This window comes from Mizuhopecten yessoensis, unplaced genomic scaffold (genome assembly GCF_002113885.1).
Source record: "Mizuhopecten yessoensis strain PY_sf001 unplaced genomic scaffold, ASM211388v2 scaffold10885, whole genome shotgun sequence".
Classification (NCBI taxonomy): domain Eukaryota; kingdom Metazoa; phylum Mollusca; class Bivalvia; order Pectinida; family Pectinidae; genus Mizuhopecten; species Mizuhopecten yessoensis.
Genome location: NW_018408770.1, coordinates 841,566 through 853,710, shown reverse-complemented (window position 1 = coordinate 853,710; position 12,145 = coordinate 841,566). Strand labels below are relative to the sequence as shown.

General features: G+C 38.4%; 1 protein-coding gene across 3 annotated transcripts in view; it reads right to left on the bottom strand.

The window, feature by feature from the left end:
- Positions 1–12,145, bottom strand: part of LOC110463285 — a 102,984-nt gene that overhangs the window by 54,556 nt on the left and 36,283 nt on the right. The window contains exon 1 of one of the 3 annotated variants that reach the window (XM_021517765.1): positions 4,483–4,537. The exons of the other annotated variants lie outside the window; for them this stretch is intronic. The gene's annotated coding sequence lies outside the window, so the exon portion shown is untranslated. Of the gene's footprint in view, positions 1–4,482; positions 4,538–12,145 lie in introns of those variants that run through there. 3 annotated transcript variants of the gene reach the window in all.

Below are 12,145 nucleotides of genomic sequence, written 5' to 3'. Positions count from 1 at the left end.
TTACCGGCCTGGTTTGATCTGCTGTTTTGTGCCGTGTGGATTACGCTGGGAACACATTGCCCACTGATAACCAGGGGGTAACTCTCCTTCAAATTCCCAGGCTTAAGCATGGAGATTGTCTTATACCTGGCCTACCAGCTTTATCATAAAACTATTCTGTCTTCTACTTTAAATGATAACGAGAGTTAAAGATGTCAGTTGATCCCTGGCTGTAGACAGGAGATTCCTCGTAATAACGTTACCATTCTTATCATAAAACACTACCCTAGGATCTTATTTCTTTCAAGGTTTATATGGAACATTACCTTATAGTCGTGCCCTATATAGATTGGTTCTGATCAGTGACTCTTTTACATACATTTTCATCGTTTTCAAAAGATATGACAGATTTTATCTGCAGGTTAATTCCGAGTTATAATGAAATATGGAAATCCTCCGTAGTCCCCTACACCGACAGTTACGTTTTTATGATAATTAGGACATGAGGATAGACAAGCAGTCAGATTGTAGTGGTCTGTAATTAATCCCCAAGGTTTATGATAGCAGCTTCAACATAATTTATTTCATTCAAATTCTTCAGTCTTCAGAGATAACAATATTCCAGTAACTTTCCCAGATGAGAGAATTGTTACAATCCAGAAATCCATAACAGGTCTCTGGACAATCTGTAAATGTATACCTACATCTAAACCAGCCCCTTACTTTTTGTAGAGAATTTTCGAGCTGCATTTTTCTACAAGCTTATCTATTCCCCTGATTTGAAACTTAGAAATTAGACATCCATTAACTGATCAAAAGTATTAGAGCCTGATTTTTTATTCTGAACATTTCAATATTATACAGAAGGGGGCTAGTCTAACCTACACATGAAGTTCCTTAATTTGTATATTTTGTTCCAAAATGGTTAATTACAACTCTGTATATATATGTTATAATTTGTGTTGTGTTGACAAATTATAGGGTGGTGTAACACTAGAGTGAAATCTGTTCACAGACTCGGGAATTTCTGTTCACTGGCCCGAGCTTGACCAGTCCGTGGGGGTCACCTCTCTCATCTGCATATGACTCCCATTGGTCAGTCTTATCAGGTGGTTTTGAATTAGCATCCCTTAAAATTTTCTTCAATCTCTTTTAAGATCCCAAGATGACAGGATCGTTTTTTATTTGTCTTGAAAAAAGTTCGAATACCCTAGCAGAGATTTGAATGAACTAACTAAGTTACTAGATTATCACGCCTGAATTATAAATGTGACGGTATCTCCAGACTCCGGGGACTCGGCGTGAATCGAGAAATCAGTGTTAAGAAATCACAAACTTATCCGCCTGCAGCAGAATTCTGTAAAGATACTGAATTTGTTATGCAAGTAGTCTCATCGGCCGTCATAGGCCTTTCATTGCTGACTTTGTGTATTCTGATCAGCTGTCAGGACGGGGTGTTCGATTCGGTAGAGGCGGAATCAATTAAAACATTAATTTCTGTTGGAGTGATTTATGTTGAAATGGCCAGGCCTAGTCGAGGGAAGAAGTTGGACTATAAAGCTCTTCACGAGGGAGTAGCACAGTCAAAAGAGGAAGACAATTCAGAGACCGAACCGGTGGGCTATGAGGAAGAGAACCGTGCGGAAACGAACGCGACCAGCGAGGAAGCCAAGTCAACTTCCGGTAGCAGCTCAAACGAAAATTCCGATGATGGTGAAGATATGTTCGACACGTGTGGTGACGGCGAACAGTCGAACGAGAATACAGACATTATCGCCGCAAATTGAGAAATAGAACAACTACGCAAGCAGGTCAGAAAAGAGCGGAAACGACGGATCCTCGACGCCAAACAGCTGGAAATTGAGCAGCTGAGAAAGGAGCTAGCCAACATTCGCGTAAGTCGGTCAAGACAAACCCGTAGTCACAGGGACCGTGATGGAAGGAAGGCCACGAGAGACAATGATAAAAAGACTATGAAAGGTACGGCATGTAATGTGTCTATTGATACTGATTTTAAAAAGTTGAGAGAGTTGAGTGAGGTGTCTGAAAGGTCAGAAAAGAGGTTAAATGCCTTGAAGTTATTTGGAGAGTCACTGGCTTCGTCCAATTCTGATGAGAATTCTGATAGTGATAGGGTAAGCAATTCAGGGTCTGTAAAACCAAAGTCTAGTTCCAAACGTTCTGGAATAAAAAGAAAATCTTGCGATTCAGTTGCCTTCCCTCAAAAGTATCCACACCAATTCTTGCAATTTGAATATGTCAATGAAAATATACAGTTTAACGAGTTGTCCTTTAAGCTGTTTGTAGCAGGCGAATTAGAAATCATATCTAGTAATAAGTTATCTGGAAATGAAAGAGAGGGAAGAACAGAGTTTTTGAAGCGAATAGTTTACTATTCAAATATTTACGAATGGAAAGCCCTGTTGTCTTTATACGCTGCCTGGCTTAGAAAAATCGAAATTGGGGAAAAAGATTGGTCAGATAACCCAGCTAGTATTGAGGTGCCAATCTTGGCTAGACATGTCCTGGCTAAGTCAAAAACCCCAAATTCCCGGGGACAATTGTCGTCCGATAAGCCCATGGTTTGGTTTTGTTCTGCATACCAAAGAAACAAATGCACAGAAAAGGGGGATCATGAGGGGGAGGTTATGGGAGTTAGACGACATGTGGCTCACATTTGCGCCGCTTGTTGGAGGAAGGACAAAGTTAAAAGAGCCCATCAGGAATCCTCCCAAGAATGCCCCCATCACATCTGACTAGGCCCAGGGGGTAGGAAATCTCTGTCAAATTTTAGAACAGGGGAAATCTCTGTAAACAAACCCCAGCGACACGAGGTTGAATTTTTTCTGCCCCAATTTGCAAAGGACAAAAGTCATATGACGGATGAAGGTAAGGAACCAGAGTTAGTCACATCCAAAAACCCGATAGAGCAACATCGTAAAATACAGGAATCAGGTAGGTGTAATTTTGAAAGGTGTCGGTTTCAAGTAAAATCAGCACTTAACATAGAATATTTTCGAGCTATGTTGACCGAGTACAAGGATCAGGAATTGTGTGATTTGATAGAATTTGGTTTTCCTTTGGGATTTCACGAGGATATCAATGCTCCGGTAGGTATTCGGCCACATGATACTGAAAGCGCATGTACAGAGCATTTCGAATTTGGGCCACAGGACATCACAGTCAATCATAAGGGAGCCATTGATTATCCAAAACAAATGGATGAGTATCTAAAAAGGGAGGTGGAGGCAGAGGCCATTTTAGGTCCACTCGAGGTAAATCCTCTCAGTACACCTATTAAATTATCTCCTCTCAATTCTGTACCTAAAAGAGACTCGAAGGAAAGAAGGATAATACTGGACCTCAGTCTCCCAAAGGGTAAGTCTGTCAATGCTCATATTCCCAAGGATACATATCTGGGTAAGCCCATCAATCTAACATATCCCAGAGTAGATGATCTGGTTGAGCTGGTCAAAGAGAAAGGTAAGGGATGTCATTTGTTTAAGAGAGATCTCAAACGTGCCTATCGTCAAATCCCTATAGATCCTGGGGACATTCATCTTGTGGGATATATGTGGAGTGGGAAAATTTATTTGGACAGAGTTTTATCCATGGGTCTTAGATCTGCAGCTTATATATGTCAAAGACTCACTTCTGCTGTCTCCTTTATATGCCTACAAGCCAGATATTACATCCTCAATTATTTGGATGATTTCGGGGGTGCCGAGGAGCAGTCAAAAAGCAAGGATGCATTCGAGTACCTAGGTGCAGTATTGCACAATTGTGGTCTAGTTGAGTCTTTAGAAAAAGCTGTTCCTCCCTCCACTAGAATGGTGTTCTTAGGAGTACTATTTGACACAGAAAACCTGACGTTAGAGGTACCATCATTCAGGTTACAGGAAATAATGGACTTGTTGGTGGTCTGGTTAGACAAAGAGGTGGCGTCTCTCCAGCACATTCAGTCACTGTTGGGTAAGCTCATGTTCGTCGCGAGTTGAACATTTCAATATTATACAGAAGGGGGCTAGTCTAACCTACACATTAAGTTCCTTAATTACATACCACAGAGTAAATGGTAAAGAGATCTAAATTTGACATAATGACCAGTAAATATTACGTTTTTCCCAAGTATCGGTCCCTTATGTGTACAGTGTAAGACATTATATACAGTGAAATCTGTCTTAACTGAACATCAAGGGAACCAGGCAGGTTGCCAGAATACACAGATTGAATATAGTTTATTCAATGTTCCTTTTAAACAGGTTCTACACTTGTGTATCAAATTGTGGCACCTGAGGAGGGAACGAATCAATTTTTGTAACATTCATAAAAAGATGAGTAGTTTAACTAGGTGACAAAATGTTAAGAGCAAGTCAATCAAATGAGCAGTTGGTTTTAAAATAAGGTAATGGTGTTAAATAAGGCTTGGTGAAGTATGTGACAAAATGTCATGATCCATCATGTACAGTAATTCACTGAGGTATGATTACATGTTAATCTTACCTGGCTGTTTACAGGTAGATGTCTCACACAAAACCAGTACAATCCTTCTTATGTATGACTGCACAGTATACACCCTGCATAGTTGTGGGGGCCACAAACACCTCCAGTGTCTAAGGTACAGTAGTTATGACAGGTGAGAGGGATCGAGGCATTAACTGACTTGCAATCCTCTACACCAACACCAAATCCTGTTCTAGCTGTCTATCTATAATAGTCTCGAAACTATAGCATTGTATTGTCACACTACAGGTCTACAACAGTCGTAGATCCCAACACTGTCACACTATAAGTCTACAACAGTCACAGATCCAAACACTGTCACGCTATAAGTCTACAACAGTCGTAGATCCAAACACTGTCACACTATAAGTCTACAACAGTCACAGATCCAAACACTGTCACGCTATAAGTCTACAACAGTCGTAGATCCAAACACTGTCACACTATAAGTCTACAACAGTCACAGATCCAAACACTGTCACGCTATAAGTCTACAACAGTCGTAGATCCAAACACTGTCACACTATAAGTCTACAACAGTCACAGATCCAAACACTGTCACGCTATAAGTCTACAACAGTCGTAGATCCAAACACTGTCACACTATAAGTCTACAACAGTCACAGATCCAAACACTGTCACGCTATAAGTCTACAACAGTCGTAGATCCAAACACTGTCACACTATAAGTCTACAACAGTCACAGATCCAAACACTGTCACGCTATAAGTCTACAACAGTCGTAGATCCAAACACTGTCACACTATAAGTCTACAACAGTCACAGATCCAAACACTGTCACGCTATAAGTCTACAACAGTCGTAGATCCAAACACTGTCACACTATAAGTCTACAACAGTCACAGATCCAAACACTGTCACGCTATAAGTCTACAACAGTCGTAGATCCAAACACTGTCACACTATAAGTCTACAACAGTCACAGATCCAAACACTGTCACGCTATAAGTCTACAACAGTCGTAGATCCAAACACTGTCATGCTATAAGTCTAAAACAGTCACAGATCCAAACACTGTCACGCTATAAGTCTACAACAGTCGTAGATCCAAACACTGTCACACTATAAGTCTACAACAGTCACAGATTCAAACACTGTCACACTATAAGTCTAGCTACAACAGTCGTAGATTTCAACACTGTCACACTATAAGTCTATAACAGTCAAATATCTCAACACTGTCATGCTGTAAGTCTATAACAGTCAACGATCTCAATACTGTCACACTAGAAGTCTACAAAAGTCACAGATATCAACATTGTCACACTATAAGTCTACAACAGTCACAGATCCCAACACTGTCACACTATAAGTCTACAACAGTCACAGATCCCAACACTGTCACATTATAAGTCCACAACAGTCACAGATCCCAACACTGACACACTATAAGTCTACAAAAGTCACAGATATCAACATTGTCACACTATAAGTCTATTACAGTCACAGATCCCAACACTGTCACGCTATAAGTCTATTACAGTCACAGATCCCAACACTGTCATGCTATAAGTCTACACAAGTCACAGATATCAACATTGTCACACTATAAGTCTATTACAGTCACAGATATCAACACTGTCATGCTGTAAGTCTATTACAATCAAAGATCCCAACACTGTCACACTATAAGTCTATAACAGTCACAGATCCAAACACTGTCACACTGAAAGTCAGTAGCAATCAGAGATCCTGATTTCCCCCAACCTTCACAGGTGTGTCTCCCATTTTAGCCGGGAAAGATCAGCTTGTCACCCCTGAGGGGGAGATAGCCTCGTGCCGATTAGCACGTGTTCAATTGGACATCATTAAAATGTGTCACTGGTAATTGTGACGTCATCAAAAGTGAATGACAAAATTCATACCCCACATGTGTTTTTGTTTACACTACTCTCGATGGAGTTGTGACTGAAATTATAGGATGGGAGAAAAATAATCATCCCCTACCTTAAGGGTTTAACAGAGAAATCTCCAACCCTCGGGTTGGAGATCTCTCTGCATGTCACACACGCAAGGGATGATTCTATTAGTCAAAGGATTATACCGTCACACTACAATTGTGTACAACAGTCAGAGATCCTAACACTATAGGATTGTACAAACCCTCAAACTAGAAAATTCTTCTACTAGTCCGACTTAAAACTGATCACTGACATATTAGTATGAATGAATACAGCTGTGTTAAATTAATAAATAGTTAATCTATTATTATTATCAATTTTGTCAGGTCTAATCAATTGTCAAACAAGAAAGTTACTTCAAACTAAAAAACAGCTTCTTTCTCTCTTTCTCAACATGATAACTGATAACAACAAAAACTTTACCTTGACCTTGAAACCCAAAGGTCAAAATTTCAAAATTCCTAATACTTCACTCATAAAAGTAAATATGATTTAAATTCTGTCATAAGATTCGCTTTTCTGTCCTCTTACAAAGCTCCTTTTGAAGCTGTTATCAGATACGGTATATACCTGACCGACATAAAACAAACAGAAAGTCACCCTCGCCCCAGACATTCTAGACCAAAAAGTAAACAAAAAAAATCTGACATTATGATGATGCAAAATTTATCTCTACAATACCTATTTGATAGTGATGTATGTGGTATCAATGACAGGGAGCAGCCTGCACAGAACAAGGCCAGGTAGACAGCTTTTGTTACTGTATCGTTATTCAGGTGGTAAATTATCTTGCAATCTAGACAGGTGACTGGGAGGGGTTACATTAACCGAATGTTATTGTGTAATCAGACACAGCAGTACTGTACAAGGCATTGATTCAGTGAAGGGATTACAAGTAGCAATGGTACTGTGAGTGGCAGACTGGCATTAATAAACCAAATAGCCTTAATTAACACAAAGTACCCAGGGTATTCTACAAGTATCGATGACAGACAGGCCTGAGATTGACCTTATAATTATAGTATAAAACAAGTACCCACCAAGGTATTCTACAAGTATCAGTGACAGACAGGCCTGAGATTGACCTTATAATTATAGTATAATACAAGTACCCAGAATACTCTACAAGTATCAGTAACAGATAGGCCTGAGATTGACCTTATAATTATAGCATAAAACAAGTACCCAGAGTATTCTACAAGTATCAATGACAGACAGGCCTGAGATTGACCTTATAATTATAGTATAAAACAAGTACCCAGAGTATTCTACAAGTATCAGTGACAGACAGGCCTGAGATTGACTTTATAATCATAGTATAAAACAAGTACCCAAGGTTTTCTACAAGTATCGATGACAGACAGGCCTGAAATTGACCTTATAATTATAGTATAATACAAGTACCCAAGGTATTCTACAAGTATCGATGACAGACAGGCCTGAAATTGACCTTATAATCATAGTATAAAACAAGTACCCAGAATACTACAAGTATCGATGACAGACAGGGCTGAGGTTGACCTTATAATCATAGTATAAAACAAGTACCCAGAATACTCCACAAGTATCGATGACAGACAGGGCTGAGGTTGACCTTATTATCATAGTATAATACAAGTAACCAGAATACTCTACAAGTATCGATGACAGACAGGCCTGAGATTGAGCTTATAATTATAGTATAAAACAAGTCCCCAGAATACTCTACAAGTATCGATGACAGACAGGGCTGAGGTTGACCTTATTATCATAGTATAATACAAGTACCCAGAATACTCTACAAGTATCGATGACAGACAGGCCTGAGATTGACCTTATAATTATAGTATAAAACAAGTACCCAAGGTATTCTACAAGTATCGATGACAGACAGGCCTGAAATTGACCTTATAATCATAGTATAAAACAAGTACCCAAGGTTTTCTACAAGTATCGATGACAGACAGGCCTGAGATTGACCTTATAATCATAGTATAAAACAAGTACCCTGGTTATTCTCCAAGTATCAGTGACAGACAGGCCTGGGGGGGACCTTATAATTATAATATAAAACAAGTACCTAGGGTATTCTACAAGTACCACTGACAGAAAGGCCTGAGATTGACCTTATAATTATAGTATAATACAAGTACCCAGGGTATGCTACAAGTATCGATGACAGACAGGCCTGAAATTGACCTTACAATCATAGTATAAAACAAGTACCCTGGTTATCCTACAAGTATCGATGACAGACAGGCCTGAAATTGACCTTATAATCATAGTATAATACAAGTACCCAGCATACTCTACAAGTATCGATGACAGACAGGGCTGAGGTTGACCTTATAATCATAGTATAATACAAGTACCCAGAATACTCTACAAGTATCGATGACAGACAGGTCTGAGATTGACCTTATAATCATAGTATAAAACAAGTACCCTGGTTATTCTACAAGTATCGATGACAGACAGGTCTGAGATTGACCTTATAATCATAGTATAATACAAGTTCCCAGAATACTCTACAAGTATCGATGACAGACAGGCCTGAGGTTGAGCTTATAATCATAGTATAATACAATTACCCAAGGTATTCTACAAGTATCGATGACAGACAGGCCTGTGGTTGACCTTATAATCATAGTATAAAACAAGTACCCTGGTTATCCTACAAGTATCGATGACAGACAGGCCTGAGATTGACCTTATAATTATAGTATAAAACCAAGTACCCAGGGTATTCTACAAGTATCAGTGACAGACAGGCCTGAGATTGACCTTATAATTATAGTATAATACAAGTACCCAGCATACTCTACAAGTATCAGTGACAGACAGGCCTGAGATTGACCTTATAATTATAGTATAAAACAAGTACCCAGAATACTCTACAAGTATCGATGACAGACAGGCCTGAGTTGACCTTATAATCATAGTATAATACAATTACCCAGGGTATTCTACAAGTATCAATGATAGACATGCCTGAGATTGACCTTATAATCATAGTATAAAACAAGTACCCAAGGTATTCTACAAGTATCGATGACAGACAGGCCTGAGATTGACCTTATAATCATAGTATAAAACCAAGTACCCAGGGTATTCTACAAGTATCAATGACAGACAGGCCTGAGATTGACCTTATAATCATAGTGCCTGAGATTGACCTTATAATTATAGTATAAAACAAGTACCTAGGGTATTCTACAAGTATCACTGACAGACAGGCCCGAGATTGACCTTATAATCATAGTATAAAACAAGTACCCAAGGTATTCTACAAGTATCGATGACAGACAGGCCTGAGATTGACCTTATAATTATAGTATAATACAAGTACCCAGCATACTCTACAAGTATCAGTGACAGTCAGGCCTGAGATTGACCTTATAATTATAGTATAAAACAAGTACCCAGAATACTCTACAAGTATCGATGACAGACAGGCCTGAGTTGACCTTATAATCATTGTATAATACAATTACCCAGGGTATTCTACAAGTATCAATGATAGACATGCCTGAGATTGACCTTATAATCATAGTATAAAACAAGTACCCAGGGTACTCTACAAGTATCAATGACAGACAGACCTGAGATTGACCTTATAATCATAGTATAAATCAACATGTAAACAAAGTGAAATATGATACTTGTCATGTCACCAAAGGAAAAGAACTTGAAAAAAACTATTTAAATAAATTATTTTGCTATTGAGAAATATAATATCTATTATTATTTAGCAAATTTTCCTCTTTGGCCAACCCCTGGGATAGGTCAGACCCTGACTTTCTGATACTATTTGATTTCAATTTCATCATAACTATTCCAACAAAGTTTGAATTATTTCTTGCTGAAAATGAATGAGATATAATCAGAAGTGTTAATCCCCTATATAAACTGTAGTAAATGTTACCCTCTCCCCAAATGAGAGCAGATGACATGGGAGATAATGAAATTTACCATTTAGATAATGCACCTACGGACTGTTCTATCAATGAAGAGTGTTTGTTTGTAAAACATCTAAGTCTGATGAAGAATATATTTTTTTAACTTTTAATCATTTTCCACCCCTCCAGCCCCTGATAATGGTGCAGAATCTTATTTTCTCATACCATCTAATTGCTATTTGGCATCATTATCATTCCAACCAAGTTTGAATAATTTCCTGCTGAAAATGGACAAAATATACCCAAAAGTATTGTTTCCCTATATAAACTAAAGTCAACTTTACCCCCTCCCCAAGAGAGAATAGATGGCCCTGGGTTAATGAAATTAATAAAAAGAGATAAAGCCCCTGATGGAATGTTCATCCATGCACAGAATTTGATTGTAGTACTTCTGAGTCTGAAGAAGAAGACTTTTGAAATATTGGTTAATTTTCCCTATGGGGCCCCACCCTGGCCCCTGGGATTGGGGCAGGAATTCCAATTTTACAATGTTATACCATCTTCCACAAAAGATAAACAAAATATACCCAAAAGTGTTATTTCCCTATATAAACTATAGTCAAATTTACCACCTCCCCAAGGGATAACAGATGGCCCTGGGGTACTGAAATTTACAATTTAAGTAAAGCCCCTGATGATCAGTCCATCCATGCAGAGAAATTGACTGAATACCTCTGAGTCTGGAGAAGAAGATTTTTGAAATATTGGTTAATTTTCCCTTTGGGGCCCCGCCCTTGCGCCTGGGATTGGTACAATTTGATACCATCTCCCTCCAAGGATGTTTCTCACCAAGCAAGAATAATTTCCTGTTGAAAATTGACAAAATATATCCCAAAATGTTATTTCCCTATGTAAACTATAGTAAATTTTACCCCCTCCCCAAGGGTGAATGGATGGCCCGGGGGTACTGACATTTAAAATTTGATCTTTTCATCGCTGCAGAGAAATTGACTGTAGTACCTCTGAGCCTGGAGAAGAAGATTTTTGAAATATTGGTTAATTTTTAATTTTTCCTTTGGGGCCTACCCTGGCCCCTGGGGTTGGGATAGGAATCCCAATTTTACATTTTCGTAGCCTCATTTACCAAGGATGATTCTGACCAAGTTTTAAAAAATTCCATCCACTGGTTCTTGAGAAGAAGTTGAAAATGTAAAAAGTTTGCATATGACGCATGGCGACGGACGGAAAATGATCAGAATAGGTCACTTGAGCAAAGCTCAGGTGACCTAAAATAAGTCGCACTGTAAAAGATCTGAAATTTACCTGTAAGTAATACTAGATATAAAGGTAATAAACATGATTCTAAGGTATAATGTAGCCAGTGATTAATTATGCATAAGAATGCAGACAGGTATATATGCACACAGTAGCAGTGTGGCGTGGGTCTGTGATTTAGTACGGGGGTGTAAATAGAGAGGCCTGTCAAAACAGGACAGTATCTACCTCTACAACCAGATTCCTGACAGCCTCAAGTGAATTACGATCAACCTTAGGTAACCTACCACTACACAAATGCTGATTGTATAGGTGTCGCAAATAACTTTCAATTTCGATTGCAGAAATGATTGTCTTAGAAATAACCAATATCCATAACAAAAAAAAATGTATTGATCTTATATCAAAAGAAATAGGTATTCATCTGAAATCTTTTATCGGTGATGAATTTATTGAGACAGGGAGTTGGATTATAGCTTCCTACTACATTATGTACTATTACATCATTTCCAGATATTACTACACAAATACAAGCAAATAATTGATTTTTGAAAAACAATAAAGATACTATTATGATTTATTGCAAGA